Genomic DNA, 23,298 nt, shown 5'->3' on the forward strand with positions numbered 1-23,298 from the left:
TTGCAAACGAAACACATATTCATGGTCCACACAGTCTGAAAAGCACAAAACGCATTCAATTTTCAAGTACGAGCTTTCCCTGAGGAGTTAGACCAAAGCTGTGTCTCAGAATTGGGAATAGGACTCAAATCAGCCAGAAACCATAAGTTTTGACACAGAGCTCAGATTTGCAAAAGAAACACATATTCATGTTTCCCACTGTCTCAAAAGGACACAACACATTCAATTTAAAGGTAGGAGCTTTCCCTGACTACTTAGTCCAAAGCTATATTTCAGAACTGGCAGTAGGACTCAATTCATCCAGAAAACTTACCTTTGATACAGAGCTCAGATTTGAAAAAGAAACACATATTCATGGTCCACACAGTCTGAAAAGCACAAAACACATTCAATTTTCAAGTACGAGCTTTCCCTGAGGAGATAGACCAAAGTGTATCTCAGAATTGGCAGTCGGACTCAAGACAGCCAGAAAACGTAACTTTTGACATAGAGCTCAGATTTGGAGAAGAAACACATATTCATGGTCCACACAGTCTGAAAAGCACAAAACACATTCAATTTTGAAATGGATGTTTTTCCTTAGGAGTTAGACCAAAGCTGTATCTCAGAATTGGCAGTAGGACTCAATTCATCCAGAAAACTTACCTTTGATACAGAGCTCAGATTTGCAAACGAAACACATATTCATGGTCCACACAGTCTGAAAAGCACAAAACGCATTCAATTTTCAAGTACGAGCTTTCCCTGAGGAGTTAGACCAAAGCTGTGTCTCAGAATTGGGAGTAGGACTCAAATCAGCCAGAAACCATAAGTTTTGACACAGAGCTCAGATTTGCAAAAGAAACACATATTCATGTTTCCCACTGTCTCAAAAGGACACAACACATTCAATTTAAAGGTAGGAGCTTTCCCTGACTACTTAGTCCAAAGCTATATTTCAGAATTGGCAGTAGGACTCAATTCAGCCAGAAAACTTAACTTTTGACACAGAGCTCAGATTTGCAAAAGAAACACATATTCATGGTCCACACAGTCTGAAAAGCACAAAACACATTCAATTTTCAAGTACGAGCTTTCCCTTAGGAGTTAGAACAAAGTGTATCTCAGAATTGGCAGTCGGACTCAATACAGCCAGAAAACGTAACTTTTGAAATAGAGCTCAGATTTGCAGAAGAAACACATATTCATGGTCCACACAGTCTGAAAAGCACAAAACACATTCAATTTTGAAATGGAAGCTTTTCCTTAGGAGTTAGACCAAAGCTGTATCTCAGAATTGGGAGAAGGACTCAAATCAGCCAGAAACCAAAAGTTTTGACACAGAGCTCATATTTGCAAAAGAAACACATATTCATGTTTCCCACTGTCTCAAAAGGACACAACACATTCAATTTAAAGGTAGGAGCTTTCCCTGACTACTTAGTCCAAAGCTATATTTCAGAATTGGCAGTAGGACTCAATTCAGCCAGAAAACTTAACTTTTGACACAGAGCTCAGATTTGCAAAAGAAACACATATTCATGGTCCACACAGTCTGAAAAGCACAAAACACATTCAATTTTCAAGTACGAGCTTTCCCTGAGGAGTTAGACAAAAGTGTATCTCAGAATTGGCAGTAGGACTCAATTCAGCCAGAAAATTTAACTTTTGACACAGAGCTCAGATTTGCAAAAGAAACAAATATTCATGGTCCACACAGTCTGAAAAGCACAAAACACATTCAATTTTCAAGTACGAGCTTTCCCTGAGGAGTTAGACCAAAGTGTATCTCAGAATTGGCAGTCGGACTCAAGACAGCCAGAAAACGTAACTTTTGACATAGAGCTCAGATTTGCAGAAGAAACACATATGCATGGTCCACACAGTCTGAAAAGCACAAAACACATTCAATTTTCAAGTACGAGCTTTCCCTGAGGAGTTAGACCAAAGTGTATCTCAGAATTGGCAGTCGGACTCAAGACAGCCAGAAAACGTAACTTTTGACATAGAGCTCAGATTTGCAGAAGAAACACATATTCATGGTCCACACAGTCTGAAAAGCACAAAACACATTCAATTTTGAAATGGAAGCTTTTCCTTAGGAGTTAGACCAAAGCTGTATCTCAGAATTGGGAGTAGGACTCAGATCAGCCAGAAACCATAAGTTTTGACACAGAGCTCAGATTTGCAAAAGAAACACATATTCATGTTTCCCACTGTCTCAAAAGGACACAACACATTCAATTTAAAGGTAGGAGCTTTCCCTGACTACTTAGTCCAAAGCTATATTTCAGAACTGGCAGTAGGACTCAATTCATCCAGAAAACTTACCTTTGATACAGAGCTCAGATTTGCAAAAGAAACACATATTCATGGTCCACACAGTCTGAAAAGCACAAAACACATTCAATTTTCAAGTACGAGCTTTCCCTGAGGAGATAGACCAAAGTGTATCTCAGAATTGGCAGTCGGACTCAAGAAAGCCAGAAAACGTAACTTTCGACATAGAGCTCAGATTTGGAGAAGAAACACATATTCATGGTCCACACAGTCTGAAAAGCACAAAACACATTCAATTTTGAAATGGATGTTTTTCCTTAGGAGTTAGACCAAAGCTGTATCTCAGAATTGGCAGTAGGACTCAATTCATCCAGAAAACTTACCTTTGATACAGAGCTCAGATTTGCAAACGAAACACATATTCATGGTCCACACAGTCTGAAAAGCACAAAACGCATTCAATTTTCAAGTACGAGCTTTCCCTGAGGAGTTAGACCAAAGCTGTGTCTCAGAATTGGGAATAGGACTCAAATCAGCCAGAAACCATAAGTTTTGACACAGAGCTCAGATTTGCAAAAGAAACACATATTCATGTTTCCCACTGTCTCAAAAGGACACAACACATTCAATTTAAAGGTAGGAGCTTTCCCTGACTACTTAGTCCAAAGCTATATTTCAGAATTGGCAGTAGGACTCAATTCAGCCAGAAAACTTAACTTTTGACACAGAGCTCAGATTTGCAAAAGAAACACATATTCATGGTCCACACAGTCTGAAAAGCACAAAACACATTCAATTTTCAAGTACGAGCTTTCCCTGAGGAGTTAGACAAAAGTGTATCTCAGAATTGGCAGTAGGACTCAATTCAGCCAGAAAATTTAACTTTTGACACAGAGCTCAGATTTGCAAAAGAAACAAATATTCATGGTCCACACAGTCTGAAAAGCACAAAACACATTCAATTTTCAAGTACGAGCTTTCCCTGAGGAGTTAGACCAAAGTGTATCTCAGAATTGGCAGTCGGACTCAAGACAGCCAGAAAACGTAACTTTTGACATAGAGCTCAGATTTGCAGAAGAAACACATATTCATGGTCCACACAGTCTGAAAAGCACAAAACACATTCAATTTTGAAATGGAAGCTTTTCCTTAGGAGTTAGACCAAAGCTGTATCTCAGAATTGGGAGTAGGACTCAGATCAGCCAGAAACCATAAGTTTTGACACAGAGCTCAGATTTGCAAAAGAAACACATATTCATGTTTCCCACTGTCTCAAAAGGACACAACACATTCAATTTAAAGGTAGGAGCTTTCCCTGACTACTTAGTCCAAAGCTATATTTCAGAACTGGCAGTAGGACTCAATTCATCCAGAAAACTTACCTTTGATACAGAGCTCAGATTTGAAAAAGAAACACATATTCATGGTCCACACAGTCTGAAAAGCACGAAACACATTCAATTTTCAAGTACGAGCTTTCCCTGAGGAGATAGACCAAAGTGTATCTCAGAATTGGCAGTCGGACTCAAGACAGCCAGAAAACGTAACTTTTGACATAGAGCTCAGATTTGGAGAAGAAACACATATTCATGGTCCACACAGTCTGAAAAGCACAAAACACATTCAATTTTGAAATGGATGTTTTTCCTTAGGAGTTAGACCAAAGCTGTATCTCAGAATTGGCAGTAGGACTCAATTCATCCAGAAAACTTACCTTTGATACAGAGCTCAGATTTGCAAACGAAACACATATTCATGGTCCACACAGTCTGAAAAGCACAAACCACATTCAATTTTCAAGTACGAGCTTTCCCTGAGGAGATAGACCAAAGTGTATCTCAGAATTGGCAGTCGGACTCAAGAAAGCCAGAAAACGTAACTTTCGACATAGAGCTCAGATTTGGAGAAGAAACACATATTCATGGTCCACACAGTCTGAAAAGCACAAAACACATTCAATTTTTAAATGGATGTTTTTCCTTAGGAGTTAGACCAAAGCTGTATCTCAGAATTGGCAGTAGGACTCAATTCATCCAGAAAACTTACCTTTGATACAGAGCTCAGATTTGCAAACGAAACACATATTCATGGTCCACACAGTCTGAAAAGCACAAAACGCATTCAATTTTCAAGTACGAGCTTTCCCTGAGGAGTTAGACCAAAGCTGTGTCTCAGAATTGGGAATAGGACTCAAATCAGCCAGAAACCATAAGTTTTGACACAGAGCTCAGATTTGCAAAAGAAACACATATTCATGTTTCCCACTGTCTCAAAAGGACACAACACATTCAATTTAAAGGTAGGAGCTTTCCCTGACTACTTAGTCCAAAGCTATATTTCAGAATTGGCAGTAGGACTCAATTCAGCCTGAAAACTTATCTTTTGACACAGAGCTCAGATTTGCAAAAGAAACACATATTCATGGTCCACACAGTCTGAAAAGCACAAAACACATTCAATTTTCAAGTACGAGCTTTCCCTGAGGAGTTAGACAAAAGTGTATCTCAGAATTGGCAGTAGGACTCAATTCAGCCAGAAAATTTAACTTTTGACACAGAGCTCAGATTTGCAAAAGAAACAAATATTCATGGTCCACACAGTCTGAAAAGCACAAAACACATTCAATTTTCAAGTACGAGCTTTCCCTGAGGAGTTAGACCAAAGTGTATCTCAGAATTGGCAGTCGGACTCAAGACAGCCAGAAAACGTAACTTTTGACATAGAGCTCAGATTTGCAGAAGAAACACATATTCATGGTCCACACAGTCTGAAAAGCACAAAACACATTCAATTTTGAAATGGAAGCTTTTCCTTAGGAGTTAGACCAAAGCTGTATCTCAGAATTGGGAGTAGGACTCAGATCAGCCAGAAACCATAAGTTTTGACACAGAGCTCAGATTTGCAAAAGAAACACATATTCATGTTTCCCACTGTCTCAAAAGGACACAACACATTCAATTTAAAGGTAGGAGCTTTCCCTGACTACTTAGTCCAAAGCTATATTTCAGAACTGGCAGTAGGACTCAATTCATCCAGAAAACTTACCTTTGATACAGAGCTCAGATTTGAAAAAGAAACACATATTCATGGTCCACACAGTCTGAAAAGCACAAAACACATTCAATTTTCAAGTACGAGCTTTCCCTGAGGAGATAGACCAAAGTGTATCTCAGAATTGGCAGTCGGACTCAAGACAGCCAGAAAACGTAACTTTTGACATAGAGCTCAGATTTGGAGAAGAAACACATATTCATGGTCCACACAGTCTGAAAAGCACAAAACACATTCAATTTTGAAATGGATGTTTTTCCTTAGGAGTTAGACCAAAGCTGTATCTCAGAATTGGCAGTAGGACTCAATTCATCCAGAAAACTTACCTTTGATACAGAGCTCAGATTTGCAAACGAAACACATATTCATGGTCCACACAGTCTGAAAAGCACAAAACGCATTCAATTTTCAAGTACGAGCTTTCCCTGAGGAGTTAGACCAAAGCTGTGTCTCAGAATTGGGAGTAGGACTCAAATCAGCCAGAAACCATAAGTTTTGACACAGAGCTCAGATTTGCAAAAGAAACACATATTCATGTTTCCCACTGTCTCAAAAGGACACAACACATTCAATTTAAAGGTAGGAGCTTTCCCTGACTACTTAGTCCAAAGCTATATTTCAGAATTGGCAGTAGGACTCAATTCAGCCAGAAAACTTAACTTTTGACACAGAGCTCAGATTTGCAAAAGAAACAAATATTCATGGTCCACACAGTCTGAAAAGCACAAAACACATTCAATTTTCAAGTACGAGCTTTCCCTGAGGAGTTAGACCAAAGTGTATCTCAGAATTGGCAGTCGGACTCAAGACAGCCAGAAAACGTAACTTTTGACATAGAGCTCAGATTTGCAGAAGAAACACATATTCATGGTCCACACAGTCTGAAAAGCACAAAACACATTCAATTTTGAAATGGAAGCTTTTCCTTAGGAGTTAGACCAAAGCTGTATCTCAGAATTGGGAGTAGGACTCAGATCAGCCAGAAACCATAAGTTTTGACACAGAGCTCAGATTTGCAAAAGAAACACATATTCATGTTTCCCACTGTCTCAAAAGGACACAACACATTCAATTTAAAGGTAGGAGCTTTCCCTGACTACTTAGTCCAAAGCTATATTTCAGAACTGGCAGTAGGACTCAATTCATCCAGAAAACTTACCTTTGATACAGAGCTCAGATTTGAAAAAGAAACACATATTCATGGTCCACACAGTCTGAAAAGCACGAAACACATTCAATTTTCAAGTACGAGCTTTCCCTGAGGAGATAGACCAAAGTGTATCTCAGAATTGGCAGTCGGACTCAAGACAGCCAGAAAACGTAACTTTTGACATAGAGCTCAGATTTGGAGAAGAAACACATATTCATGGTCCACACAGTCTGAAAAGCACAAAACACATTCAATTTTGAAATGGATGTTTTTCCTTAGGAGTTAGACCAAAGCTGTATCTCAGAATTGGCAGTAGGACTCAATTCATCCAGAAAACTTACCTTTGATACAGAGCTCAGATTTGCAAACGAAACACATATTCATGGTCCACACAGTCTGAAAAGCACAAACCACATTCAATTTTCAAGTACGAGCTTTCCCTGAGGAGATAGACCAAAGTGTATCTCAGAATTGGCAGTCGGACTCAAGAAAGCCAGAAAACGTAACTTTCGACATAGAGCTCAGATTTGGAGAAGAAACACATATTCATGGTCCACACAGTCTGAAAAGCACAAAACACATTCAATTTTTAAATGGATGTTTTTCCTTAGGAGTTAGACCAAAGCTGTATCTCAGAATTGGCAGTAGGACTCAATTCATCCAGAAAACTTACCTTTGATACAGAGCTCAGATTTGCAAACGAAACACATATTCATGGTCCACACAGTCTGAAAAGCACAAAACGCATTCAATTTTCAAGTACGAGCTTTCCCTGAGGAGTTAGACCAAAGCTGTGTCTCAGAATTGGGAATAGGACTCAAATCAGCCAGAAACCATAAGTTTTGACACAGAGCTCAGATTTGCAAAAGAAACACATATTCATGTTTCCCACTGTCTCAAAAGGACACAACACATTCAATTTAAAGGTAGGAGCTTTCCCTGACTACTTAGTCCAAAGCTATATTTCAGAATTGGCAGTAGGACTCAATTCAGCCTGAAAACTTATCTTTTGACACAGAGCTCAGATTTGCAAAAGAAACACATATTCATGGTCCACACAGTCTGAAAAGCACAAAACACATTCAATTTTCAAGTACGAGCTTTCCCTGAGGAGTTAGACAAAAGTGTATCTCAGAATTGGCAGTAGGACTCAATTCAGCCAGAAAATTTAACTTTTGACACAGAGCTCAGATTTGCAAAAGAAACAAATATTCATGGTCCACACAGTCTGAAAAGCACAAAACACATTCAATTTTCAAGTACGAGCTTTCCCTGAGGAGTTAGACCAAAGTGTATCTCAGAATTGGCAGTCGGACTCAAGACAGCCAGAAAACGTAACTTTTGACATAGAGCTCAGATTTGCAGAAGAAACACATATTCATGGTCCACACAGTCTGAAAAGCACAAAACACATTCAATTTTGAAATGGAAGCTTTTCCTTAGGAGTTAGACCAAAGCTGTATCTCAGAATTGGGAGTAGGACTCAGATCAGCCAGAAACCATAAGTTTTGACACAGAGCTCAGATTTGCAAAAGAAACACATATTCATGTTTCCCACTGTCTCAAAAGGACACAACACATTCAATTTAAAGGTAGGAGCTTTCCCTGACTACTTAGTCCAAAGCTATATTTCAGAACTGGCAGTAGGACTCAATTCATCCAGAAAACTTACCTTTGATACAGAGCTCAGATTTGAAAAAGAAACACATATTCATGGTCCACACAGTCTGAAAAGCACAAAACACATTCAATTTTCAAGTACGAGCTTTCCCTGAGGAGATAGACCAAAGTGTATCTCAGAATTGGCAGTCGGACTCAAGACAGCCAGAAAACGTAACTTTTGACATAGAGCTCAGATTTGGAGAAGAAACACATATTCATGGTCCACACAGTCTGAAAAGCACAAAACACATTCAATTTTGAAATGTATGTTTTTCCTTAGGAGTTAGACCAAAGCTGTATCTCAGAATTGGCAGTAGGACTCAATTCATCCAGAAAACTTACCTTTGATACAGAGCTCAGATTTGCAAACGAAACACATATTCATGGTCCACACAGTCTGAAAAGCACAAAACGCATTCAATTTTCAAGTACGAGCTTTCCCTGAGGAGTTAGACCAAAGCTGTGTCTCAGAATTGGGAGTAGGACTCAAATCAGCCAGAAACCATAAGTTTTGACACAGAGCTCAGATTTGCAAAAGAAACACATATTCATGTTTCCCACTGTCTCAAAAGGACACAACACATTCAATTTAAAGGTAGGAGCTTTCCCTGACTACTTAGTCCAAAGCTATATTTCAGAATTGGCAGTAGGACTCAATTCAGCCAGAAAACTTAACTTTTGACACAGAGCTCAGATTTGCAAAAGAAACACATATTCATGGTCCACACAGTCTGAAAAGCACAAAACACATTCAATTTTCAAGTACGAGCTTTCCCTTAGGAGTTAGAACAAAGTGTATCTCAGAATTGGCAGTCGGACTCAATACAGCCAGAAAACGTAACTTTTGAAATAGAGCTCAGATTTGCAGAAGAAACACATATTCATGGTCCACACAGTCTGAAAAGCACAAAACACATTCAATTTTGAAATGGAAGCTTTTCCTTAGGAGTTAGACCAAAGCTGTATCTCAGAATTGGGAGAAGGACTCAAATCAGCCAGAAACCATAAGTTTTGACACAGAGCTCATATTTGCAAAAGAAACACATATTCATGTTTCCCACTGTCTCAAAAGGACACAACACATTCAATTTAAAGGTAGGAGCTTTCCCTGACTACTTAGTCCAAAGCTATATTTCAGAATTGGCAGTAGGACTCAATTCAGCCAGAAAACTTAACTTTTGACACAGAGCTCAGATTTGCAAAAGAAACACATATTCATGTTTCCCACTGTCTCAAAAGGACACAACACATTCAATTTAAAGGTAGGAGCTTTCCCTGACTACTTAGTCCAAAGCTATATTTCAGAATTGGCAGTAGGACTCAATTCAGCCTGAAAACTTATCTTTTGACACAGAGCTCAGATTTGCAAAAGAAACACATATTCATGGTCCACACAGTCTGAAAAGCACAAAACACATTCAATTTTCAAGTACGAGCTTTCCCTGAGGAGTTAGACAAAAGTGTATCTCAGAATTGGCAGTAGGACTCAATTCAGCCAGAAAATTTAACTTTTGACACAGAGCTCAGATTTGCAAAAGAAACAAATATTCATGGTCCACACAGTCTGAAAAGCACAAAACACATTCAATTTTCAAGTACGAGCTTTCCCTGAGGAGTTAGACCAAAGTGTATCTCAGAATTGGCAGTCGGACTCAAGACAGCCAGAAAACGTAACTTTTGACATAGAGCTCAGATTTGCAGAAGAAACACATATTCATGGTCCACACAGTCTGAAAAGCACAAAACACATTCAATTTTGAAATGGAAGCTTTTCCTTAGGAGTTAGACCAAAGCTGTATCTCAGAATTGGGAGTAGGACTCAGATCAGCCAGAAACCATAAGTTTTGACACAGAGCTCAGATTTGCAAAAGAAACACATATTCATGTTTCCCACTGTCTCAAAAGGACACAACACATTCAATTTAAAGGTAGGAGCTTTCCCTGACTACTTAGTCCAAAGCTATATTTCAGAACTGGCAGTAGGACTCAATTCATCCAGAAAACTTACCTTTGATACAGAGCTCAGATTTGAAAAAGAAACACATATTCATGGTCCACACAGTCTGAAAAGCACAAAACACATTCAATTTTCAAGTACGAGCTTTCCCTGAGGAGATAGACCAAAGTGTATCTCAGAATTGGCAGTCGGACTCAAGACAGCCAGAAAACGTAACTTTTGACATAGAGCTCAGATTTGGAGAAGAAACACATATTCATGGTCCACACAGTCTGAAAAGCACAAAACACATTCAATTTTGAAATGGATGTTTTTCCTTAGGAGTTAGACCAAAGCTGTATCTCAGAATTGGCAGTAGGACTCAATTCATCCAGAAAACTTACCTTTGATACAGAGCTCAGATTTGCAAACGAAACACATATTCATGGTCCACACAGTCTGAAAAGCACAAAACGCATTCAATTTTGAAATGGAAGCTTTTCCTTAGGAGTTAGACCAAAGCTGTATCTCAGAATTGGGAGTAGGACTCAAATCAGCCAGAAACCATAAGTTTTGACACAGAGCTCATATTTGCAAAAGAAACACATATTCATGTTTCCCACTGTCTCAAAAGGACACAACACATTCAATTTAAAGGTAGGAGCTTTCCCTGACTACTTAGTCCAAAGCTATATTTCAGAATTGGCAGTAGGACTCAATTCAGCCAGAAAACTTAACTTTTGACAGAGAGCTCAGATTTGCAAAAGAAACACATATTCATGGTCCACACAGTCTGAAAAGCACAAAACACATTCAATTTTCAAGTACGAGCTTTCCCTTAGGAGTTAGAACAAAGTGTATCTCAGAATTGGCAGTCGGACTCAATACAGCCAGAAAACGTAACTTTTGAAATAGAGCTCAGATTTGCAGAAGAAACACATATTCATGGTCCACACAGTCTGAAAAGCACAAAACACATTCAATTTTGAAATGGAAGCTTTTCCTTAGGAGTTAGACCAAAGCTGTATCTCAGAATTGGGAGAAGGACTCAAATCAGCCAGAAACCATAAGTTTTGACACAGAGCTCATATTTGCAAAAGAAACACATATTCATGTTTCCCACTGTCTCAAAAGGACACAACACATTCAATTTAAAGGTAGGAGCTTTCCCTGACTACTTAGTCCAAAGCTATATTTCAGAATTGGCAGTAGGACTCAATTCAGCCAGAAAACTTAACTTTTGACACAGAGCTCAGATTTGCAAAAGAAACACATATTCATGGTCCACACAGTCTGAAAAGCACAAAACACATTCAATTTTCAAGTACGAGCTTTCCCTGAGGAGTTAGACAAAAGTGTATCTCAGAATTGGCAGTAGGACTCAATTCAGCCAGAAAATTTAACTTTTGACACAGAGCTCAGATTTGCAAAAGAAACAAATATTCATGGTCCACACAGTCTGAAAAGCACAAAACACATTCAATTTTCAAGTACGAGCTTTCCCTGAGGAGTTAGACCAAAGTGTATCTCAGAATTGGCAGTCGGACTCAAGACAGCCAGAAAACGTAACTTTTGACATAGAGCTCAGATTTGCAGAAGAAACACATATGCATGGTCCACACAGTCTGAAAAGCACAAAACACATTCAATTTTGAAATGGAAGCTTTTCCTTAGGAGTTAGACCAAAGCTGCGTCTCAGAATTGGGAGTAGGACTGAATTCATCCAGAAAACTTACCTTTGATACAGAGCTCAGATTTGCAAAAGAAACACATATTCATGGTCCACACAGTCTGAAAAGCACAAAACACATTCAATTTTCAAGTACGAGCTTTCCCTTACGAGTTAGACCAAAGCTGTGTCTCAGAATTGGGAGCAGGACTCAAATCAGCCAGAAACCATAAGTCTTGACACAGAGCTCAGATTTGCAAAAGAAACACATATTCATGTTTCCCACTGTCTCAAAAGGACACAACACATTCAATTTAAAGGTAGGAGCTTTCCCTGACTACTTAGTCCAAAGCTATATTTCAGAATTGGCAGTAGGACTCAATTCATCCAGAAAACTTACCTTTGATACAGAGCTCAGATTTGCAAAAGAAACACATATTCATGGTCCACACAGTCTGAAAAGCACAAAACACATTCAATTTTCAAGTACGAGCTTTCCCTGAGGAGATAGACCAAAGTGTATCTCAGAATTGGCAGTCGGACTCAAGACAGCCAGAAAACGTAACTTTTGACATAGAGCTCAGATTTGGAGAAGAAACACATATTCATGGTCCACACAGTCTGAAAAGCACAAAACAAAACTTAACTTTTGACACAGAGCTCAGATTTGCAAAAGAAACACATATTCATGGTCCACACAGTCTGAAAAGCACAAAACACATTCAATTTTCAAGTACGAGCTTTCCCTGAGGAGTTAGACAAAAGTGTATCTCAGAATTGGCAGTAGGACTCAATTCAGCCAGAAAATTTAACTTTTGACACAGAGCTCAGATTTGCAAAAGAAACAAATATTCATGGTCCACACAGTCTGAAAAGCACAAAACACATTCAATTTTCAAGTACGAGCTTTCCCTGAGGAGTTAGACCAAAGTGTATCTCAGAATTGGCAGTCGGACTCAAGACAGCCAGAAAACGTAACTTTTGACATAGAGCTCAGATTTGCAGAAGAAACACATATGCATGGTCCACACAGTCTGAAAAGCACAAAACACATTCAATTTTCAAGTACGAGCTTTCCCTGAGGAGTTAGACCAAAGTGTATCTCAGAATTGGCAGTCGGACTCAAGACAGCCAGAAAACGTAACTTTTGACATAGAGCTCAGATTTGCAGAAGAAACACATATTCATGGTCCACACAGTCTGAAAAGCACAAAACACATTCAATTTTGAAATGGAAGCTTTTCCTTAGGAGTTAGACCAAAGCTGTATCTCAGAATTGGGAGTAGGACTCAGATCAGCCAGAAACCATAAGTTTTGACACAGAGCTCAGATTTGCAAAAGAAACACATATTCATGTTTCCCACTGTCTCAAAAGGACACAACACATTCAATTTAAAGGTAGGAGCTTTCCCTGACTACTTAGTCCAAAGCTATATTTCAGAACTGGCAGTAGGACTCAATTCATCCAGAAAACTTACCTTTGATACAGAGCTCAGATTTGCAAAAGAAACACATATTCATGGTCCACACAGTCTGAAAAGCACAAAACACATTCAATTTTCAAGTACGAGCTTTCCCTGAGGAGATAGACCAAAGTGTATCTCAGAATTGGCAGTCGGACTCAAGAAAGCCAGAAAACGTAACTTTCGACATAGAGCTCAGATTTGGAGAAGAAACACATATTCATGGTCCACACAGTCTGAAAAGCACAAAACACATTCAATTTTGAAATGGATGTTTTTCCTTAGGAGTTAGACCAAAGCTGTATCTCAGAATTGGCAGTAGGACTCAATTCATCCAGAAAACTTACCTTTGATACAGAGCTCAGATTTGCAAACGAAACACATATTCATGGTCCACACAGTCTGAAAAGCACAAAACGCATTCAATTTTCAAGTACGAGCTTTCCCTGAGGAGTTAGACCAAAGCTGTGTCTCAGAATTGGGAATAGGACTCAAATCAGCCAGAAACCATAAGTTTTGACACAGAGCTCAGATTTGCAAAAGAAACACATATTCATGTTTCCCACTGTCTCAAAAGGACACAACACATTCAATTTAAAGGTAGGAGCTTTCCCTGACTACTTAGTCCAAAGCTATATTTCAGAATTGGCAGTAGGACTCAATTCAGCCAGAAAACTTAACTTTTGACACAGAGCTCAGATTTGCAAAAGAAACACATATTCATGGTCCACACAGTCTGAAAAGCACAAAACACATTCAATTTTCAAGTACGAGCTTTCCCTGAGGAGTTAGACAAAAGTGTATCTCAGAATTGGCAGTAGGACTCAATTCAGCCAGAAAATTTAACTTTTGACACAGAGCTCAGATTTGCAAAAGAAACAAATATTCATGGTCCACACAGTCTGAAAAGCACAAAACACATTCAATTTTCAAGTACGAGCTTTCCCTGAGGAGTTAGACCAAAGTGTATCTCAGAATTGGCAGTCGGACTCAAGACAGCCAGAAAACGTAACTTTTGACATAGAGCTCAGATTTGCAGAAGAAACACATATTCATGGTCCACACAGTCTGAAAAGCACAAAACACATTCAATTTTGAAATGGAAGCTTTTCCTTAGGAGTTAGACCAAAGCTGTATCTCAGAATTGGGAGTAGGACTCAGATCAGCCAGAAACCATAAGTTTTGACACAGAGCTCAGATTTGCAAAAGAAACACATATTCATGTTTCCCACTGTCTCAAAAGGACACAACACATTCAATTTAAAGGTAGGAGCTTTCCCTGACTACTTAGTCCAAAGCTATATTTCAGAACTGGCAGTAGGACTCAATTCATCCAGAAAACTTACCTTTGATACAGAGCTCAGATTTGAAAAAGAAACACATATTCATGGTCCACACAGTCTGAAAAGCACGAAACACATTCAATTTTCAAGTACGAGCTTTCCCTGAGGAGATAGACCAAAGTGTATCTCAGAATTGGCAGTCGGACTCAAGACAGCCAGAAAACGTAACTTTTGACATAGAGCTCAGATTTGGAGAAGAAACACATATTCATGGTCCACACAGTCTGAAAAGCACAAAACACATTCAATTTTGAAATGGATGTTTTTCCTTAGGAGTTAGACCAAAGCTGTATCTCAGAATTGGCAGTAGGACTCAATTCATCCAGAAAACTTACCTTTGATACAGAGCTCAGATTTGCAAACGAAACACATATTCATGGTCCACACAGTCTGAAAAGCACAAACCACATTCAATTTTCAAGTACGAGCTTTCCCTGAGGAGATAGACCAAAGTGTATCTCAGAATTGGCAGTCGGACTCAAGAAAGCCAGAAAACGTAACTTTCGACATAGAGCTCAGATTTGGAGAAGAAACACATATTCATGGTCCACACAGTCTGAAAAGCACAAAACACATTCAATTTTTAAATGGATGTTTTTCCTTAGGAGTTAGACCAAAGCTGTATCTCAGAATTGGCAGTAGGACTCAATTCATCCAGAAAACTTACCTTTGATACAGAGCTCAGATTTGCAAACGAAACACATATTCATGGTCCACACAGTCTGAAAAGCACAAAACGCATTCAATTTTCAAGTACGAGCTTTCCCTGAGGAGTTAGACCAAAGCTGTGTCTCAGAATTGGGAATAGGACTCAAATCAGCCAGAAACCATAAGTTTTGACACAGAGCTCAGATTTGCAAAAGAAACACATATTCATGTTTCCCACTGTCTCAAAAGGACACAACACATTCAATTTAAAGGTAGGAGCTTTCCCTGACTACTTAGTCCAAAGCTATATTTCAGAATTGGCAGTAGGACTCAATTCAGCCTGAAAACTTATCTTTTGACACAGAGCTCAGATTTGCAAAAGAAACACATATTCATGGTCCACACAGTCTGAAAAGCACAAAACACATTCAATTTTCAAGTACGAGCTTTCCCTGAGGAGTTAGACAAAAGTGTATCTCAGAATTGGCAGTAGGACTCAATTCAGCCAGAAAATTTAACTTTTGACACAGAGCTCAGATTTGCAAAAGAAACAAATATTCATGGTCCACACAGTCTGAAAAGCACAAAACACATTCAATTTTCAAGTACGAGCTTTCCCTGAGGAGTTAGACCAAAGTGTATCTCAGAATTGGCAGTCGGACTCAAGACAGCCAGAAAACGTAACTTTTGACATAGAGCTCAGATTTGCAGAAGAAACACATATTCATGGTCCACACAGTCTGAAAAGCACAAAACACATTCAATTTTGAAATGGAAGCTTTTCCTTAGGAGTTAGACCAAAGCTGTATCTCAGAATTGGGAGTAGGACTCAGATCAGCCAGAAACCATAAGTTTTGACACAGAGCTCAGATTTGCAAAAGAAACACATATTCATGTTTCCCACTGTCTCAAAAGGACACAACACATTCAATTTAAAGGTAGGAGCTTTCCCTGACTACTTAGTCCAAAGCTATATTTCAGAACTGGCAGTAGGACTCAATTCATCCAGAAAACTTACCTTTGATACAGAGCTCAGATTTGAAAAAGAAACACATATTCATGGTCCACACAGTCTGAAAAGCACAAAACACATTCAATTTTCAAGTACGAGCTTTCCCTGAGGAGATAGACCAAAGTGTATCTCAGAATTGGCAGTCGGACTCAAGACAGCCAGAAAACGTAACTTTTGACATAGAGCTCAGATTTGGAGAAGAAACACATATTCATGGTCCACACAGTCTGAAAAGCACAAAACACATTCAATTTTGAAATGGATGTTTTTCCTTAGGAGTTAGACCAAAGCTGTATCTCAGAATTGGCAGTAGGACTCAATTCATCCAGAAAACTTACCTTTGATACAGAGCTCAGATTTGCAAACGAAACACATATTCATGGTCCACACAGTCTGAAAAGCACAAAACGCATTCAATTTTCAAGTACGAGCTTTCCCTGAGGAGTTAGACCAAAGCTGTGTCTCAGAATTGGGAGTAGGACTCAAATCAGCCAGAAACCATAAGTTTTGACACAGAGCTCAGATTTGCAAAAGAAACACATATTCATGTTTCCCACTGTCTCAAAAGGACACAACACATTCAATTTAAAGGTAGGAGCTTTCCCTGACTACTTAGTCCAAAGCTATATTTCAGAATTGGCAGTAGGACTCAATTCAGCCAGAAAACTTAACTTTTGACACAGAGCTCAGATTTGCAAAAGAAACACATATTCATGGTCCACACAGTCTGAAAAGCACAAAACACATTCAATTTTCAAGTACGAGCTTTCCCTTAGGAGTTAGAACAAAGTGTATCTCAGAATTGGCAGTCGGACTCAATACAGCCAGAAAACGTAACTTTTGAAATAGAGCTCAGATTTGCAGAAGAAACACATATTCATGGTCCACACAGTCTGAAAAGCACAAAACACATTCAATTTTGAAATGGAAGCTTTTCCTTAGGAGTTAGACCAAAGCTGTATCTCAGAATTGGGAGAAGGACTCAAATCAGCCAGAAACCATAAGTTTTGACACAGAGCTCATATTTGCAAAAGAAACACATATTCATGTTTCCCACTGTCTCAAAAGGACACAACACATTCAATTTAAAGGTAGGAGCTTTCCCTGACTACTTAGTCCAAAGCTATATTTCAGAATTGGCAGTAGGACTCAATTCAGCCAGAAAACTTAACTTTTGACACAGAGCTCAGATTTGCAAAAGAAACACATATTCATGTTTCCCACTGTCTCAAAAGGACACAACACATTCAATTTAAAGGTAGGAGCTTTCCCTGACTACTTAGTCCAAAGCTATATTTCAGAATTGGCAGTAGGACTCAATTCAGCCTGAAAACTTATCTTTTGACACAGAGCTCAGATTTGCAAAAGAAACACATATTCATGGTCCACACAGTCTGAAAAGCACAAAACACATTCAATTTTCAAGTACGAGCTTTCCCTGAGGAGTTAGACAAAAGTGTATCTCAGAATTGGCAGTAGGACTCAATTCAGCCAGAAAATTTAACTTTTGACACAGAGCTCAGATTTGCAAAAGAAACAAATATTCATGGTCCACACAGTCTGAAAAGCACAAAACACATTCAATTTTCAAGTACGAGCTTTCCCTGAGGAGTTAGACCAAAGTGTATCTCAGAATTGGCAGTCGGACTCAAGACAGCCAGAAAACGTAACTTTTGACATAGAGCTCAGATTTGCAGAAGAAACACATATTCATGGTCCACACAGTCTGAAAAGCACAAAACACATTCAATTTTGAAATGGAAGCTTTTCCTTAGGAGTTAGACCAAAGCTGTATCTCAGAATTGGGAGTAGGACTCAGATCAGCCAGAAACCATAAGTTTTGACACAGAGCTCAGATTTGCAAAAGAAACACATATTCATGTTTCCCACTGTCTCAAAAGGACACAACACATTCAATTTAAAGGTAGGAGCTTTCCCTGACTACTTAGTCCAAAGCTATATTTCAGAACTGGCAGTAGGACTCAATTCATCCAGAAAACTTACCTTTGATACAGAGCTCAGATTTGAAAAAGAAACACATATTCATGGTCCACACAGTCTGAAAAGCACAAAACACATTCAATTTTCAAGTACGAGCTTTCCCTGAGGAGATAGACCAAAGTGTATCTCAGAATTGGCAGTCGGACTCAAGACAGCCAGAAAACGTAACTTTTGACATAGAGCTCAGATTTGGAGAAGAAACACATATTCATGGTCCACACAGTCTGAAAAGCACAAAACACATTCAATTTTGAAATGGATGTTTTTCCTTAGGAGTTAGACCAAAGCTGTATCTCAGAATTGGCAGTAGGACTCAATTCATCCAGAAAACTTACCTTTGATACAGAGCTCAGATTTGCAAACGAAACACATATTCATGGTCCACACAGTCTGAAAAGCACAAAACGCATTCAATTTTGAAATGGAAGCTTTTCCTTAGGAGTTAGACCAAAGCTGTATCTCAGAATTGGGAGTAGGACTCAAATCAGCCAGAAACCATAAGTTTTGACACAGAGCTCATATTTGCAAAAGAAACACATATTCATGTTTCCCACTGTCTCAAAAGGACACAACACATTCAATTTAAAGGTAGGAGCTTTCCCTGACTACTTAGTCCAAAGCTATATTTCAGAATTGGCAGTAGGACTCAATTCAGCCAGAAAACTTAACTTTTGACAGAGAGCTCAGATTTGCAAAAGAAACACATATTCATGGTCCACACAGTCTGAAAAGCACAAAACACATTCAATTTTCAAGTACGAGCTTTCCCTTAGGAGTTAGAACAAAGTGTATCTCAGAATTGGCAGTCGGACTCAATACAGCCAGAAAACGTAACTTTTGAAATAGAGCTCAGATTTGCAGAAGAAACACATATTCATGGTCCACACAGTCTGAAAAGCACAAAACACATTCAATTTTGAAATGGAAGCTTTTCCTTAGGAGTTAGACCAAAGCTGTATCTCAGAATTGGGAGAAGGACTCAAATCAGCCAGAAACCATAAGTTTTGACACAGAGCTCATATTTGCAAAAGAAACACATATTCATGTTTCCCACTGTCTCAAAAGGACACAACACATTCAATTTAAAGGTAGGAGCTTTCCCTGACTACTTAGTCCAAAGCTATATTTCAGAATTGGCAGTAGGACTCAATTCAGCCAGAAAACTTAACTTTTGACACAGAGCTCAGATTTGCAAAAGAAACACATATTCATGGTCCACACAGTCTGAAAAGCACAAAACACATTCAATTTTCAAGTACGAGCTTTCCCTGAGGAGTTAGACAAAAGTGTATCTCAGAATTGGCAGTAGGACTCAATTCAGCCAGAAAATTTAACTTTTGACACAGAGCTCAGATTTGCAAAAGAAACAAATATTCATGGTCCACACAGTCTGAAAAGCACAAAACACATTCAATTTTCAAGTACGAGCTTTCCCTGAGGAGTTAGACCAAAGTGTATCTCAGAATTGGCAGTCGGACTCAAGACAGCCAGAAAACGTAACTTTTGACATAGAGCTCAGATTTGCAGAAGAAACACATATGCATGGTCCACACAGTCTGAAAAGCACAAAACACATTCAATTTTGAAATGGAAGCTTTTCCTTAGGAGTTAGACCAAAGCTGCGTCTCAGAATTGGGAGTAGGACTGAATTCATCCAGAAAACTTACCTTTGATACAGAGCTCAGATTTGCAAAAGAAACACATATTCATGGTCCACACAGTCTGAAAAGCACAAAACACATTCAATTTTCAAGTACGAGCTTTCCCTTACGAGTTAGACCAAAGCTGTGTCTCAGAATTGGGAGCAGGACTCAAATCAGCCAGAAACCATAAGTCTTGACACAGAGCTCAGATTTGCAAAAGAAACACATATTCATGTTTCCCACTGTCTCAAAAGGACACAACACATTCAATTTAAAGGTAGGAGCTTTCCCTGACTACTTAGTCCAAAGCTATATTTCAGAATTGGCAGTAGGACTCAATTCATCCAGAAAACTTACCTTTGATACAGAGCTCAGATTTGCAAAAGAAACACATATTCATGGTCCACACAGTCTGAAAAGCACAAAACACATTCAATTTTCAAGTACGAGCTTTCCCTGAGGAGATAGACCAAAGTGTATCTCAGAATTGGCAGTCGGACTCAAGACAGCCAGAAAACGTAACTTTTGACATAGAGCTCAGATTTGGAGAAGAAACACATATTCATGGTCCACACAGTCTGAAAAGCACAAAACACATTCAATTTTGAAATGGATGTTTTTCCTTAGGAGTTAGACCAAAGCTGTATCTCAGAATTGGCAGTAGGACTCAATTCATCCAGAAAACTTACCTTTCATACAGAGCTCAGATTTGCAAAAGAAACACATATTCATGGTCCACACAGTCTGAAAAGCACAAAACACATTCAAGTTTCAAGTACGAGCGTTCCCTTAGGAGTTAGACCAAAGCTGAGTCTCAGAATTGGGAGTAGGACTCAAATCATCCAGAAACCATAAGTTTTGACACAGAGCTCAGATTTGCAAAAGAAACACATATTCATGGTCCACACAGTCTGAAAAGCACAAAACACATTCAATTTTCAAGTACGAGCTTTCCCTGAGGAGTTAGACCAAAGTGTATCTCAGAATTGGCAGTCGGACTCAATACAGCCAGAAAACGTAACTTTTGACATAGAGCTCAGATTTGCAAAAGAAACACATATTCATGGTCCACACAGTCTGAAAAGCACAAAACACATTCAATTTTGAAATGGAAGCTTTCCCTGAGGAGTTAGACAAAAGTGTATCTCAGAATTGGCAGTAGGACTCAATTCAGCCAGAAAATTTAACTTTTGACACAGAGCTCAGATTTGCAAAAGAAACAAATATTCATGGTCCACACAGTCTGAAAAGCACAAAACACATTCAATTTTCAAGTACGAGCTTTCCCTGAGGAGTTAGACCAAAGTGTATCTCAGAATTGGCAGTCGGACTCAAGACAGCCAGAAAACGTAACTTTTGACATAGAGCTCAGATTTGCAGAAGAAACACATATTCATGGTCCACACAGTCTGAAAAGCACAAAACACATTCAATTTTGAAATGGAAGCTTTTCCTTAGGAGTTAGACCAAAGCTGTATCTCAGAATTGGGAGTAGGACTCAGATCAGCCAGAAACCATAAGTTTTGACACAGAGCTCAGATTTGCAAAAGAAACACATATTCATGTTTCCCACTGTCTCAAAAGGACACAACACATTCAATTTAAAGGTAGGAGCTTTCCCTGACTACTTAGTCCAAAGCTATATTTCAGAACTGGCAGTAGGACTCAATTCATCCAGAAAACTTACCTTTGATACAGAGCTCAGATTTGCAAAAGAAACACATATTCATGGTCCACACAGTCTGAAAAGCACAAAACACATTCAATTTTCAAGTACGAGCTTTCCCTGAGGAGATAGACCAAAGTGTATCTCAGAATTTGCAGTCGGACTCAAGACAGCCAGAAAACGTAACTTTTGACATAGAGCTCAGATTTGGAGAAGAAACACATATTCATGGTCCACACAGTCTGAAAAGCACAAAACACATTCAATTTTGAAATGGATGTTTTTCCTTAGGAGTTAGACCAAAGCTGTATCTCAGAATTGGCAGTAGGACTCAATTCATCCAGAAAACTTACCTTTGATACAGAGCTCAGATTTGCAAACGAAACACATATTCATGGTCCACACAGTCTGAAAAGCACAAAACGCATTCAATTTTCAAGTACGAGCTTTCCCTGAGGAGTTAGACCAAAGCTGTGTCTCAGAATTGGGAGTAGGACTCAAATCAGCCAGAAACCATAAGTTTTGACACAGAGCTCAGATTTGCAAAAGAAACACATATTCATGTTTCCCACTGTCTCAAAAGGACACAACACATTCAATTTAAAGGTAGGAGCTTTCCCTGACTACTTAGTCCAAAGCTATATTTCAGAACTGGCAGTAGGACTCAATTCAGCCAGAAAACTTAACTTTTGACACAGAGCTCAGGTTTGCAAAAGAAACACATATTCATGGTCCACACAGTCTGAAAAGCACAAAATACATTCAATTTTCAAGTACGAGCTTTCCCTGAGGAGTTAGACAAAAGTGTATCTCAGAATTGGCAGTAGGACTCAATTCAGCCAGAAAATTTAACTTTTGACACAGAGCTCAGATTTGCAAAAGAAACAAATATTCATGGTCCACACAGTCTGAAAAGCACAAAACACATTCAATTTTCAAGTACGAGCTTTCCCTGAGGAGTTAGACGAAAGTGTATCTCAGAATTGGCAGTCGGACTCAAGACAGCCAGAAAACGTAACTTTTGACATAGAGCTCAGATTTGCAGAAGAAACACATATTCATGGTCCACACAGTCTGAAAAGCACAAAACACATTCAATTTTGAAATGGAAGCTTTTCCTTAGGAGTTAGACCAAAGCTGTATCTCAGAATTGGGAGTAGGACTCAGATCAGCCAGAAACCATAAGTTTTGACACAGAGCTCAGATTTGCAAAAGAAACACATATTCATGTTTCCCACTGTCTCAAAAGGACACAACACATTCAATTTAAAGGTAGGAGCTTTCCCTGACTACTTAGTCCAAAGCTATATTTCAGAACTGGCAGTAGGACTCAATTCATCCAGAAAACTTACCTTTGATACAGAGCTCAGATTTGCAAAAGAAACACATATTCATGGTCCACACAGTCTGAAAAGCACAAACCACATTCAATTTTCAAGTACGAGCTTTCCCTGAGGAGATAGACCAAAGTGTATCTCAGAATTGGCAGTCGGACTCAAGAAAGCCAGAAAACGTAACTTTCGACATAGAGCTCAGATTTGGAGAACAAACACATATTCATGGTCCACACAGTCTGAAAAGCACAAAACACATTCAATTTTGAAATGGATGTTTTTCCTTAGGAGTTAGACCAAAGCTGTATCTCAGAATTGGCAGTAGGACTCAATTCATCCAGAAAACTTACCTTTGATACAGAGCTCAGATTTGCAAACGAAACACATATTCATGGTCCACACAGTCTGAAAAGCACAAAACGCATTCAATTTTCAAGTACGAGCTTTCCCTGAGGAGTTAG

The sequence above is a fragment of the Pituophis catenifer genome, unplaced genomic scaffold (assembly GCF_029215685.1).
Source record: "Pituophis catenifer annectens isolate HBS135680 unplaced genomic scaffold, rPitCat1.0.hap2 SCAF_2, whole genome shotgun sequence".
NCBI lineage: Eukaryota > Metazoa > Chordata > Lepidosauria > Squamata > Colubridae > Pituophis > Pituophis catenifer.